Source organism: Anas acuta, chromosome 7, assembly GCF_963932015.1.
Source record: "Anas acuta chromosome 7, bAnaAcu1.1, whole genome shotgun sequence".
In the NCBI taxonomy this organism is placed as follows: domain Eukaryota; kingdom Metazoa; phylum Chordata; class Aves; order Anseriformes; family Anatidae; genus Anas; species Anas acuta.
The window spans coordinates 36,501,175-36,512,624 of NC_088985.1; the positions used below are offsets into that span (position 1 = coordinate 36,501,175).

General features: G+C 44.7%; 1 long non-coding RNA gene across 1 annotated transcript in view; it reads left to right on the forward strand.

Annotated features, from left to right (window-relative positions):
* Positions 1-9,078: 9,078 nt before the first annotated feature.
* LOC137859850 (uncharacterized) overlaps positions 9,079-11,450 on the forward strand; it is a 22,094-nt gene continuing 19,722 nt past the window's right edge. Inside the window, exon 1 of the long non-coding RNA XR_011098599.1 lies at positions 9,079-9,583. This is a non-coding gene — a long non-coding RNA (uncharacterized lncRNA). The remainder of the gene's footprint in view (positions 9,584-11,450) is intronic.

Here is an 11,450-nt window from a genome sequence, read left to right on the forward strand (position 1 = left end):
ACACTGCGAGGTGCGAGGCGGGCAGCAGCAGCCCCGAGAGGCCAGGCCAGGCTTGCTGTGCCCCTGCTCTGGGGCTGCTGGCTTGGAAAGGTGGCTGCAAAACCACCTGCTGCCCCCAGACCCAGCACTGGGGGTTCTAAAGATGCCGTGTGTGTCACTTTTCTCACGTCCCACACTTCAATATCAGGTCAAATAAGAGAAGCAACTGGGTGTATTCCATAGGCAGATAAAACAAAATGCCTCCACTGCCAGAACAAGACCTGCAGAGAGCTCCGAAACCCCAAAACAGGAGTCTAGGGGTGTCCATCTCTGTTTCCTCTGAACATTTATGAGCAAGAGCCAGCATCGCTGCTCTCTGAATATTCAGGCTTTTAGCTGAGGGAGCTCTGCCTTTCCTAGCAGGCAGGTTTGTCCCCATGGAACAGGCTTCCAGGTAGAGCAGCCCCAAGCACTGACAGCTACGGGGACACCCATGAGCGGGTTCCCTCCCAGCCCTCCCGCAGTGAATACGCTACTACGACCACAGCACCAATATGTGAAATTAACACCATGCCGATTTATTTTCCTCTCTCCTGCTACGCTGCTACTCAGCAGCAGCTCCTGCAGGGACATGGTCCTGTGCCAGCTGAACCTGGAAGTCCTTCGCTTCCAGAGTGATGGCTCTGGACCGGCATCACCTCCAGCACCTTCCTCAAGCAGCAGCAGCAACAAAAAGCAATGAAACAAGGGATGAAAAAAAAAAAAAAAAAAGGGATTGTTTTCTCTTGCATGTTATTGATTGAAAGGGAAAACATTTAACAAGAAATTATTTTTACACCCTTGAATACCAACTTGCAGATCAGTGTTTTTGTCTCTGTTTTGCTCACTGCCTTATATTTTTTGGGGACGGCAATTCAATAATGTGCAACTGAACTTTTATTAATTATGCCCAATTAAAAGAACTGGTTTGAAGGGAACATCTTTCCTCAAATAAAAATAAAAATAAAAATAAAAATCTTCTGTTTGTTTTCTCCATGCATTCTAGCCGGGATGTAGCTGCTCACTGCAGAACTGTGCTTTGCATGTACTTGCCACAAGGACCTGCAGGATTTTCTCCCCCTCCTACTCGTAAAACATTAGTTTACAAACATATCCAACAGGGAAACGTATCACGTGTCTTAAAATGCAGGGTCCTTTTGAGCAATGCATATAGCACTTTCTTTTTCTTTAAGATGCACCTCTATGTTAAATGATAGTTCCTTTGGGATTTTCATTAATGTTCTGGCAAAAAAAAAAAAAAAATAGAAAAGGAAAAAAAAAATTTGGTGAAATTCCTTGAATGATGAGTTTAGCGTTTTCCTTCTGGTCATATTTACATTTAGTGTTTTGATGATGTTAAATTCTACAAATGAGAGCAGTTTTTAAGTGTTCCTTTCAACACTGACTGCTTTTTCTGTTTGATTTCTCCTGCTGCTGGTGTGTTGTCAATGCTGAATGCTGGAATTGTTGTTGAGCAGGCACAGCTGGATGAATTAAAGTCTCTCCAGTAACTCAAACCAGAAATGACTTCATCTCTAAACTTTCCATGTAGCACAGGTCAGAGCTCTGAGTAGGGACAAAAATAATGGGGTTACCAGAGAAAGAAAAAGTCAAAAGTACAAGTCAAAATATAGCAGGCGGTCGGAGGGGCTTTGTGTGACTGCAGCAGTTTCCCCCTGTTACCAGTGGGCTCTGTTACAGGCTGAGGCTCTGATGAAGCCATTCGATAAGTAATTGTATTTTAAGTTCAAACAGAACATCTGCATGCACGCGGATACGGAGCGCCGTGCATTTACCTTATTAACTATTTACTTAAATTATCTGCTGGGTTTCCTCGTACATAGTTACTAGCACCTAATGATATAATCTATTAATTTATTCAAGGAATTTTGCCAAAAAACAAATAAAAGTGCTGAACACAAACATTTCCTCTTCACTCATTTAGAGCTCATCACAAACACCGAGGCATTTCCGTGTGGCGAAGGCAGATTTTAAAAGGTAACATATTTAATTAACGTGAAGCAATTTCTAAAGCAAATACCGGAGAGGCCCGCCGCAGCCAGGCGCTCCCCCCTGCTCCCTGCCGGCTCCTGTGCCGGACCCTCGCACCCAAAGCCTCCCCAGCAGCTTTTGCTTCTTTTATTGTGAAGGAAATTCAATTCTTGACATTTTTATCTTTTAAACAGGCCCAAGCAGGGGCATTGCTGCTGCCCTTCCTCGGGCACATCCTCAGGTGCCCTTTGCAGGCTTCCTGTGGAGCATTTCATGCTCTCCCATGTCCATGTGTGAAAGAGGCAACATTTCACATCAGCGGTCACCACGCCACAATTTTTAGCCTTTTCCTTAAGCATGTGTAAAAGGCCTCGCCTTGCCTGTAATTTCGGTATGTGCCCTGACCTGCCTGCTCTCTGCTGAGCTAGATGTGGTGTGTGCTAGGAGCTTTACACCAGTGTGAGATGTCCGCGTTCCTTCATCACTGAGCGGAGCCGACACAACACAAACACAGCATCGGAGGTGTTTAAAAACAAGGATTCAGAAACCTCCCAACACACACGTGGTCAAAGGCCTCTGAAACTCAATGTTTTGTCTTTAAATCAATTTGTGTTATCAATAGCCATGAATTCCTGGAGCCTAAAGTGTGATCTGCTCTTTATCATTGCAATTGTGAAAAAACAGTGTCATGGAAATGAAGACTTTGCAGGCGACCCTGGCATACCCAGCGATAGCTGCTTTCGAAAAGTGACCTAAAACATCCCATAATGAGAAAGTTCACTGGTATAATGTTCTCACTGGAGCCGCACAGCTCCAGGTGGTGTTCTACACGTTTTCTGTTATACATTTTCTGTGTTTCGGGTGAGTTATGTTAAATGTACACGTCTCCAAAATCAGGTGCCTGGGATATTACGTGGTGCAATACAAAGCTGACGCATGGCATTGCAAAGGCACACACAAAAGCAGTAACCGTTGGGCTGTGGATTAATATTCATGTGCGCAAGAAAATCTGTCGAATCCCTACCAATAATTGCAATCTGCCTATCACAATTCCAGCTGGCTAATGGTCAGCCTTCCTTTCCATGCCAATGGCAGAAATCGCAGGGCTCTGGTGCAGAGGTGAGGGCTTGGAGAGCTGCTCCTGGTGCTGGGGTTATGCAGGTGCTCCCAGCCTGCCTCCAGCCTGCTCTTCCCTTGCATTGCTCCACACCCCACACACAACCTTCCTTTTAATGCGAGGCAGTGAGATGCAGTCTGAGCTCTTGGGGAGCTGGGGGCAGTTTGCCCTTCCCCAGCCTGCCCTCACCCTGCCAAGCCCACCCTATCACCCCCCTTGTAGAGTGTGTCATGCCCATCTTCCATTTAGGAGCCCCTGTGGCTTTCCAGCATGGTTCAAATTGCTGCTTGAACCTTTTCCAGAGCTCTTCAGTGTTTGCCCATCATTTTTACATCCGGTGGGGAATTTCCATGCTGGGGCATCCTCTGGTCCAGCCCTCCCCCCCTCCCTGCTGCGCCTTGCTGCCTTTGTGGGGCTCTCCCCTGTTTAACCCTGCATTTTCCTAAAAATTAAAATTCACTTCTGTGGAGCAACTTCTTAGGGAAAGGAGGTGTTGCTTTCCAAAAAAATGTAGCCTATATGCATATTAGACCTTGCACTCTGCAGATATGTCTCTCTTAGTATTCCTACTTTGAAAAAAAAAATATCATGATTTCAAGGGAAAAAAAAATATATATATATATATATATATATATATATATATATATATATATAATTGTATGTAAAGTCCTCTTGGATCTGAAAGACAAAAAGCCATAACACCCTAACAAGTCAAAGCCTCAGCCCAGGAGAAACAATTGGTCTACATACAGATGGAAAGCAATTTTCAGAAGGGAAATCTCAGGGTTTGACACTTTTTTTTTTTCATTCTTATCCAAAATTGCTTTGTTTTTGAACTCACATTTTATCAACTGCAGAATTCAATTCACTGCAAGTCTCATTGATTTCAGCTGCATTTTATTCCAGGGATAAATGTGATCCCATTATTCTATTACCAAGAATATTAAAAATAAAACATAGATGACAACTTTATCACTTAAGTTGGCATTCATTACACATGTGTAAGGATTTTTATTTTTTCAAGAGGAGTTTCATTTGGATTTCTAGCGTATAGCCATGCATATACACAGCAGTCAAAGAAGCTATAGCCTGTCATTTCAATAAAACATGTATGAAAGCATCCCTAAGCACCTCCTGACATGTCAGGAATATATGGTGTAAGAGTGCGTCCATGTCAGCAGTGACAAGCTGAACCTTAATGGCTCTAAAACAGTCTTTATGGTTTACTGTACCCGTAATCCATTTTATAATGAGTGCTCAACTAAATACAACGGTTCTGAGAGTTTCCTCTGTCTTTTAAATCACCCTGAGGTGCCTAGACGAAGGAAAAACCTCCAAACTGTGGGTGATCCTTCCAGGGAAGCTCTGTGTGCTGAAACACTTCCACTCAACAGATAAATTAAGGATAGGGCTTTAGCCTAATCCTTAAGTTTCCTTCTGTGGATTTTAAGAGAGACCACTACTGATATTTTCTTGCAGTTTGGGGGAGGTTTTGTATTTTACCAGGCTGGCACTGCCCGGAACTTGCAAAATGTGGGGAAAAGGGAGGTTGCCTGTAGAAGGCAGGAGCTGCTGAGAGTCAGCTGCAGGCTCACATTTTAAAGAAAGGCAAAATGAGGTTCAGATGTCCAGTAGAGTAGCAAAAATGGAAATAAATAGCAGGAGCCTCCAACTGAAACACCTTTCCTCAATGTGAAAGCTAAGCTGTGCTTCATTTATTTATTCAGGGGAAAGCCTGCATGTGTTGTGGGGGCAAAACAAGATGTATTCATCTCCATCAGCCCCAGCCCCACCACCCTGCCCTGCTGGCGTGGCCTGTGCTCCACAGCCTTCCCCAGCCTGTCAGCTTCTGGCCTTGCTGCTGTTTTGGTGGGTGGGTACCCATGCTCCTGCCTGCAGAGATGAGGCTCTGACATCTAAAGGTGAAACTTTATAAATTCAGCCCCCAGGTGGTTTGGGCACCACACGTGTTCAGGGACCAGAAGCTGCGCAGCCCCTGCGGGGTGGCCATGAGGCGCCTGCTCCCCCCCCCCCCCCAGCACCGGGACAGCCAGGTTCACAAGCAGTTTTGCTCTCTCTTGTTTCTATTCTTTTTAAGATCAAATCTATGTTTTCAGTCTTTGTGTCTCTTAACGAAAAAAAAAAAAAAAGTTGTAGTGCCATCCCCAGGGAAAGGCACCCCCAGGCCCCACCACCCTGGGGCACCAGCAGCACCCTCACAACCCTTCCCCTTCAGCCACATTCCCTCACCAGCTTTCCATCAGAAAGCACACCCAGCTCTTCCGTGCCTGGGGACACCTCTGGGCACCCCTGTCCCCTGGAGGACACCCCAGCTTTCCCCAAAAAGGGCACCCGAGGGCTCTCCGGCTTGCACGGGAGGTGCCAGCTCCCACCAGGAGGGTGCCGGCCCAGGGGCTGGGTGCCTGGCAAGCACCCAGGGGAAGGAAGCAACTAGAAACAGCCACGTAACATCTATTTAGAGCCTGAGAGCATTTGCGAAAGCCGTCCCCATTACTGTTGAAAAGATGCAAATTTGGTGAAATAATCAGCTGTATGGCTGCAGGCTGTTTCTCAAGTACCCTGATTCCTTACAGGAGTGAAGGTATTAGTGCAAGGCACACAGCAAGGCCAAGTTCATGTTGCTCAGAGGTAGCCCCTAACCAAACTCCACCAAGTGCTATAAAACAAGGTTTGTTATCCTGGAAAGCACTGACAGTTCATCCAATAAAGCCCCCCAAACCAGGACCCTGCAGGCTGGTTGCAGGGGTGCACAAAGCAGCGCTCACGGCGTGCCTGACACAGGGGCTCGTCGCCCGCGCACGGCCCGCTCTGCACCACGGTGCCCGGCCTGTGCTCAGCACCAGGCAATTAAGACAGCACCTTGCATCAGGTTTTGCATCAAAAAAAAAAAAAAAAAATCCCATCTTACGTTTAGGGACCTGCTTATCGGCTAAAACGTACAGCAGGCTGTGCGCAGGGCACAGCACCGGCTTTGTGTTCCAGGCTTGAGAACAACTGAGGAGCAGCTCTGCTGTACAAGCGCTGGGAAGCAGCTACATGCACGCCTTAATGTGAGGTGTGAATCTGCCTCATGTCGGCAGACTTTCCTCCCTGCCTCCCTCCTCTGCCTCCCAGCTTCGTCTGGCTATACTTCTGAAAAAAAAGAAAAAAAAAAAGAAAAAAAAACATATTTAGGAAAAAGATATTTAACATGCGCAAAACAGAACCATTTTCCTAGTAGCTATTATTGTAAATAACACACTAACAAGTTTTAAAGGCTGTAACACATAAACTATATATACAATTCATTTCAGGAATATGAAATATATTCTTAAAACACCAGTGTCTTCAGCAGAGATAGAAGGTGAGCCCTCAGTCAAGTAGTTTAATTATTGTAATCCTAGTCCTCCATAAAATCAGTTTTACGGCCAGTGACTTAAAATAATGTCATGGAAACAAATATATACACTAATATCAGGCAGATATTCAGTTATGTTTGTGCTGTGCATACAGTAGTACAGAAGATAACAATGTAAGACATCAGTTTGAATCTTGAAATATTATTTTCTCATGTATGGCATAAGGAGAAAATGGTTCATGCTGCTTTATAATGCAGTAATGAAATAAACTGAAGTTGGAGAGGGTGTGTTTGTGTGTACAACCGAGTTTATCCTACGATATGCATCTTTATGTATTATGTATTCAGTTTTCTCACATTTTTCTCAGTGGACAGATATTGTGCTGTAGTTCTCAGAATACCTGAGAAAAACATTCCAGCAAATTGCATTACTTGTCTATACAGATAGCATGAGGAGCACAAAACAGGCAAGGAGAGTCTTCATCATGTAAAGCCTTTTTTGATTTCCTCCCCCCCCCCCCAATCTTCTGTAACAACATAAAAGATACTGTTATGACAAGTACTCTGGTAGTTCGTTCTTTCATTTATAATTTAACCACAGCCTATATAACCTAATCAGAAAAATGTGGAGCATGATTAGTACAACAATTGAATACAGTTGGGCTTCTTGAGCAACTCAAAGAACAATACAAAAGAAAGCAAAAAGAAAGAGGGGGGAAAAAAAGCGAGGAAAAGCATCGCAGGCATATCAGAAAATATGTGGTATTTCTTTAATATTTCATTTTAAACTACCTAATTGTGTTTTTAAGCTTCGGTTCCTGTAATTTTGCAAGACGAGGCATTCCAGTGAGAAAACATATGGTAAGGGATTTTTAAACCACATAGCTAGAGTGCATCATAGACTTATCTGCTGCTTTAGTGTCACAAAAATCCACCACTGAATTTATCCAGTCACCCATTAAAGAAAGAAAAGAATTAAAGGAAAAGGAGTTTAAAAATCCCCAAATGCCACAAAAACTACTGGAAAGTGACACGGGGTTCAATCCACGAGCGAGGTGGATCTTCGGGGCTTCTCGGGAAGGAGAAGCAGCGATGAGCTCTCTCAGGGCTGCCGGTTATTTCGGGATACCGCCTAGTAAATATTGCATTCAGTTGTGACAAACTGTCTTTAGCAACAACTTGTAACATCGGCTTGGCTAAAATGACTTTCAATGAATCTCGTGCCTCGAGTGGAGGCGAACCTGGGCTCGGGGCCCCTCTGGAAGCAGCAGGAGTGAGATCTGGTGGCACAGCCGGTGCCATGCTGGCTTCCAGCTGAATCAGCACCTCGTGTGGCCCTTCTAGAGGGGATGTCGAGGCACGGTAGGGATGAACTTTGACATTTGTACCCAGCTGGGAGAGCTGAGCCAGTGCTTGGAGCTTCTGGGCCAGCACTGGCCACCAGCATCCTCCCCCCAGTGTCCTGCCACGCAGCACGGGTCCCCAGCACAGGGCCCTCGGGAAGAAGACCAGGCACGACAAAAGGCAATATCCCCAATGGTGTCGTTGCCACCAGCCCCACAGCAGATTGCCAGGGGCTGGCACTAGCATAAAGTGTTAGGATTTGGTGGGAAGAGGAGTTAAAAGAAACTTTTGAACGCCAGCGGTGAACTCTTGGTGTGAAAAAAAGGGGACTGCTGCAGCAGAGCTGCCTCACGATGCCATTTATCAGGGCTGAGCACAGCTTATAATCAGCGTAAGGCATCGGGGAGCTTGCAGTTATTTGTTCAGAAATGCTGGAAACACGAACTAGCCTCCTGAAAACCTTTCCTTCCCACATACACGAGAAGCAGTGTCACTGCTTACACAGCTGTGCAAGCTCCTGCCTCCTCGTCCTGTTATTATCTAAATTTACCTGGAATTGGTCTTTCCTTTTTCGCTGCTTATCTTGCTTTTAATAGACAAACTCTTAACCCCTTGCACTTAAAGGATTCCCCCAAGGTTGTGCACTTTTTTTCCACTGGGAGTTCCTAAGTGTAAGGAGTGAGAAAAGTGTAAGGTGTTAATCTTGATAATTAGTGCACAAAACCAATTAGAGGTCCAAAAAACCTTAAGGCACAGAAAGTGATTTTTTGTTTATTTGCTTACCTTATTAAGTTAAATATCTGTCTGAATTAATCACTAATGAATGTGAAGAAGGCTCAATAGCACTGGCTTAATGAACAGCAGTGTCAAATGCATTTTACAGGGCACCAAATCACTGGGTATAGTAAGCCAAGTTGCTATTCAAAATTACTTTTCTGCCCAATTTTCTGTTTGCAAAGCAGTAAATTATTTACATTTATTGTGCTTATTTAAGTACTTAAATAGTATGAATGGAGTACAGGCACATTTTAAAAATATAGAATCATTACACAACCCTGCTGCTGGAAATTCATGTCGTTTTTCCCCTAAAGGCTGCCTTCCCCCCCGGCCAAGCTTTCTTTTACAACAATTCTTGCAACACCCCATTATTAGATGAAACATTTTTTTTTTTCCCTGCAATTTATTATTTTGCATGCTTTCAGACAAGTGCTGTAGGACTTAAATTATGCACATCAGGAACAGTCCCTCTCACACTTGCATAGTGGCTTGAGCAAAGTTCTTAGGTTTTGTGGATAAAACTATGCTGTCTTTCACTGCAACAACTGTATTTTCACTTTCTTTCCATCTATTATTCACGTCGTAAACATCTGCATTGTAAACGTCAGATGTACTAATTGTCATGTCTCTGGCTCTGGGTATTAAGCCCTACTCTTTTGAATTAAAAGCAATATATATCTCTATGTATCTTTTTTTTTTTTCTATTAATATCTCAAAATGCATGTCCCTTTATTTTTTGAGCAGGCACTGGGGCTTTCGCAGCTATCTCGTACGCTGTATTTTTTTACGCTTTGGAAAAGCCTTCGTGAAATCTTTTCCTGCTGCAGATTTTGGCTGCACGGACACACAGGAGGAAGGTGAGCTGATTCATCAGCCCCGCGTTAGAGGCACATAATGGAATATAATGGAAGGGGAAAGACTAATAGCAGAGGAGCAGAAAAAGTGGAAATCCACAGCTTTCTAGGATCTCCTTAAAGGTGATTTTTTTTTTCCTTCTTCCCCTTTTTTATTGCAGCCTACAGAACAATCCAGGAAATGTTTTGTGGTAAATATGTAGCCAAACGTTTGCAAGGAGAAAAACTTTGTTCGTTTTTCCCAGCGTTCAGATGCTTTGTAAGAGCACACAAGCTGCATGAAATCCCGTGCACATAACCTAGCGTGGCTACATACGGATTCTGACTTTGTGTGTTAGTCCTTTCCTACCTTGCCTTAATAAAATAAACAGTAATAACCCTTTGAAAGATATGTTGTGGGAACATTTAAAGGGGGGAGAAATTGCAAACTGCATCCTGCAGATTTAACTATTTCAGTGATTTGTTCTAAATGCTAGTAATGCAACATTAATGTTAAAAAGTCCCATGCTATTCATAAGAGATTATACAGGAGTAAACATTACAATGGCCGTAACGATCTAATTAAAAGAATCAGGCACACTTGGAAGAATCCCGCTTAAAAATAATAATAATAATAGTAAAATCGATGGCACAGCCCCCGGTCCGGAATGGGACGGAACACGGTGCTGTGATCAGACACAGCCTATCTCGTACATATCTAAAGTCCTCTGGTCTTTGTTACTTAATGCGATGCAGAAGATCAAAGATCCGTACAGTATGTGCCGGGGTGTTGCTGCAGTCCCTGTCACACGTTAAGGGGGTTGCTGTGGTGTGTGTGTGTTTTTTTTTTTTTTTTTTTAATTATCATTTTTTTTTTTTTTGCTGTTTTTTTCTGCTTTTTGCAGAAATACAAAATATAAGATTTAAAAAAAAAAATAATAATAGTAATGATGAGGAGGATAAAACGAGAAGGAGAAGAGCTCTTGAAGACCCCCCCGGCCCTCAAGGCGCTGGGAAACGGGGCCGTGCTCGGCGCTGCCCCGGAGGCCGGGACCGAGCCGGGGCCGCTGCCCCCCGCCGCCAGCACCGGGGCCGGGGCCGGGGCCGGGGCCGGGGCCGGGGCGGTGCCGGCTCGGTGCCGACCACCGGGGGGCGCTGTGGCTCCGCGCCGCCCGCCCGCCGCCCGCCGCCCGCCGCCGGGAGCCGATCGCGCCCGCCGCAACCGCACCGCAGCCGCGGCCGGGGAGGGAGCGAGGCGGCAGCAGCAGGAGGAGGAGGAGGAGGAGGAGGAGGAGGAGGGAGGGAGGAGGGAGGGAGGGAGCGGCGGCCGCGCTTTACAAGTTCCTGAATTTTATGGCTGCGCTGCACCAGCGGAATGTCCACTCAATCTGTTGAGAAGTTAGCACAGCAAACATGCGCCGGGCATATTAAACACGGGATGAAATGGTGTAGTGAATATTTATTAGCGAAAATATAGGTTCTCAAAAACAGAAATAAAACAGGGTAATGGATGAAGGGAAGAATAGATTTAACACTGAAATAAATATCAAAGGTGCAAAGAAAAGGCAAAATATAGTGTTCAAACAAAGCTGCGAATTGGGCCCAGATTTAATGCGTCCCCGGGGAAGAAAAGGTTGGACAGACTGTTGGAATTGAGATACTACTTTTAGTACACAGCCCCTGTAATGCTGTCAGCTTTATTTCCTTTGACAAATGTGAAATAAAATTTGTCAAAGTTAGGGCTTGGTAAGTTTGCTATTGAAAATTCAATTGGTAATAACTAGTATAGCCTGGCACTCAGGAGATTTTTAAAGGAAAGGGATGTTTAAGATGCCGGGAGGGAGGGAGAGAGGGGGGGAAAAAGTGTGCTACGGATTGTGGCTCACTTTTTAAAAATTTAACAGTTGACTTAGGCAACGAGATTCCTCCATTTATTATTAGTTGTAATCAACCGCGGAGATGCCAGTTGTATTTGCTCTCTGGTATTATATTTGACACAGAAACAGGCTCT